Below are 3,065 nucleotides of genomic sequence, written 5' to 3' on the forward strand. Positions count from 1 at the left end.
GGAGTGAAGTCCATGTGTGCAACGCCACAAGCTACAGAGTACTAGTAGTACAACACTTTACATACAGAGCCATATTGCACAGTTCCCAATGCCCCGCCAGGCTTTTCCGGCTCCTCGGGCTTAATTGGGAGGCGCTAGTTTAAATATGCTACTAGCTGATGAGGAAGATGCAAGCGAGGTGCGGCCAGGGCGAGCACGCGAGCCACGGGATGCTGGGAAGGAAAACCCGTTCATGTGGCTAGGCTGTCCAGTGCACCCAGATTGTGGGGCCGCACGTCCGTTTGACTTCAAAACTCAAACTACCGGTGTAAAATATTGGCTCGCAGCAAAGTGTAGTAGTACTATTTTTTTTAAAAGGCCGTCGTGCGTTCGGCCGGGATCGAACCCACAAAACGAGGTATACACTCTCGCGACCACTAGTAGTACTCGTTGGAGTACAACGCAACCTAGAATCACTTTTTGTCGGTAGTAGTACGTACATTGTTCCTTACAAGAAACCCCTAATAATGCAAGAAACCACTAAAATGCCAAGAAACTACTACCACTTGCATACGTGGCAGACTTAAGATAAGACTACCTTATCAACCATTGTACATGCTCTTACCAACCAAAATCCTCGAGTGACCTCCTACCTCCGGCCCGTCCACCTAGTCATCCTCGGCCATGGGACGCAGCTACCGCCGCCGGCAGAAGGCGAGGTCAAAACCGCCGGCGGTGCGGAGCCCATGTTGCGGCAGCCCGGATGCTAGCTCCGTCCGGCGCTAGCGGCCGCTAGCTAGCCAAGATAGCTCCGTCCAGCTGCTTGTCTGCAAGGTTTGCTAGCTAGATTGGCACGGCAGCGAGGCGGATTGCTTGCACGCGCTGCGCTCAGGCCAGCCATCTGGCTCGAGCGAAGGCCAGCGCGACGGCTTGCTCGCTCGTGAGTCACGCTCGGGCCAGCCTGCCAACCCGTGCGGAGGCCAGCGCGGCGTCCGGCCCGTCTGGTGGAGCGGCGGCCAACTCGCTCATCACCGGCGCCACCGACGACCATGCATCAGTACTGTTTGGAGTAATGTTTAGGAAAAATAATGATTTGAGGGGGAATAAGAGGATAGAAGGTCAGATGTGGGTCCCTCGTGTCAACTCTCAAACAAAATGTGTTAGTTTAAGCTGCCTCGTCAGCACGGACATGTGGGCCAACCCAGTCATAAATGGGTTTAAACGAACCTAATCGGTAGGAGTACTAGGTAGTAGTTTTTGGCGTGGATTAAGAAATTTCAGGTATGTTTTTGCTATTTTTTGTACAATAGATTCTTCCTAGGGCTGGTTGAAAGTGGTAGTTTTTTGTTAAATACTCTACATATTATAAGTAGGAGTGAAAGTTAAGCTTTGGAAGCCAATAAGCAAGGCTAGTTACATAGTGCATATGTGTACATGATTGAAAGTAAATATCAACCATGAGTGACTAATATCTTGATGAAAAACTCGAAATTATGGAATACTAGAAAAAAATACATGGTTGGAAATACTAGCAATGTTCATGTCCGTTGCAACGAATCATAATTAGAATAATTCTTATTCATAAACTTGGTACAAAACACCCTAATTTTGATATACATATGTCACTAGAGATATATTATGTTTCAATTATAATATATTCCTTGGGCTGTTTTGGTGAGGTCGGGGAGGGATGTGGTTGGTTTTAAGATACTAATTATGGGTTTTTCTGCAAATTGGTAGACAAGTGGGATGTTGGTGAGAAAAGGCAACAACTTACCTCACAATCGTTAGATGTAGATCTAATGGTCAGAAACGAGGAATGGCAGACACACCAGCATAACCAACTAAGTCTTGTGTAGGAGTACTAGCAAGATCCGTGCATTAACGGAACATCAAGATGCATTTTTTTATAAAAACACTTGTTGTGATTGACCCTTGCGGGAGTGATCCCATGTGTAAAAGCTAATGATATCTCGAGAAATATGAGATAAGGTGAAGAGGAGTTGGGTGTGGTGGTGGTTGGTGGTCGGACTGAGCGGAGGCATGGGGATTGATGACGCCGGCAGCGGCCAGTAGGCCAGTTTGTTCCAGAGGCTTCCTTTCTTAATTTCTCAACAATGAGGTTTGTTGGAGATAAGGATGAACGAGGGAAGGCCTTGTCTGCAAATGTGGAGAGGGGTGCGGGTATCTTTTAGTTTAATTTCCATCCATCAGATATAGATCGAACGGTCTATTGCAAGATGGCACACGTACCATCATCACCAACTCGGTTTTTTATAAAAGAAGAAATATAAGTATGGAGATACAAATGTATTATCGATACTTGCTTCCGTAAACTAGCATCTACATTCTATTCAACGCCTTGGCATGTGGGACCTTAGCACAATGACTTCTCGACTGTGTAAAACAAAGATTTTCCCGTCGCCGACAAGGAGGGGGTGACGGCGGCGCGCTTTTTGGCTTGCTCTAGTCCTAGTAGTCATAATAGGTGGTCTAAGCACGTGTAGATTTATTCTTTTTCACGTCTCGTGTTCGCCGTACTGCCACGACTGTTGATGAGTAGACGATAAGTTATTCACGGGGAAACCCTTGTTGAGCGTGTTTGTGTGTGTGTGTGTGTGTGAGAGAGAGAGAGACAGTGTGCGTGTGCGATATGTTAGAGACTGAGGCAATGATAACAGATTCTTTGTGTCTATGTGTGTGGAGGATAGAGAGAGACATGTACATGGGGCTTTGTGTTGTGTAACGTGGAGACACATATACATAATTAGAGAGTGAGTGTGTGAGATACACATGCGGACATGGGGAGAGATGAGGATCCAGATAAATGGGTGTTTGTGCGTGTTTGTCTGTGTTTGTGCACGCGTTTGTGTGTGACAGGGAGAGAGTGTATGTGGAGTAGAGAGACCACTGATGATGTAAACCTAGTATAAGGGAAGGGGGAATGGTGTGACGTGTGTAGTAGCGAGATAGCATGGGTGCGGGCGAGGGGAGCAGACTATTTGGAAGAGACATCGAGTGTGTGTGTGGGAGAGGGGTGTGAGAGCGAGAGAAAGAGAGAGCTAGTGACGGAGAGAGAGAGAGAG

The sequence above is a fragment of the Triticum dicoccoides genome, chromosome 4B (assembly GCF_002162155.2).
Source record: "Triticum dicoccoides isolate Atlit2015 ecotype Zavitan chromosome 4B, WEW_v2.0, whole genome shotgun sequence".
Taxonomy (NCBI): Eukaryota; Viridiplantae; Streptophyta; class Magnoliopsida; order Poales; family Poaceae; genus Triticum; species Triticum dicoccoides.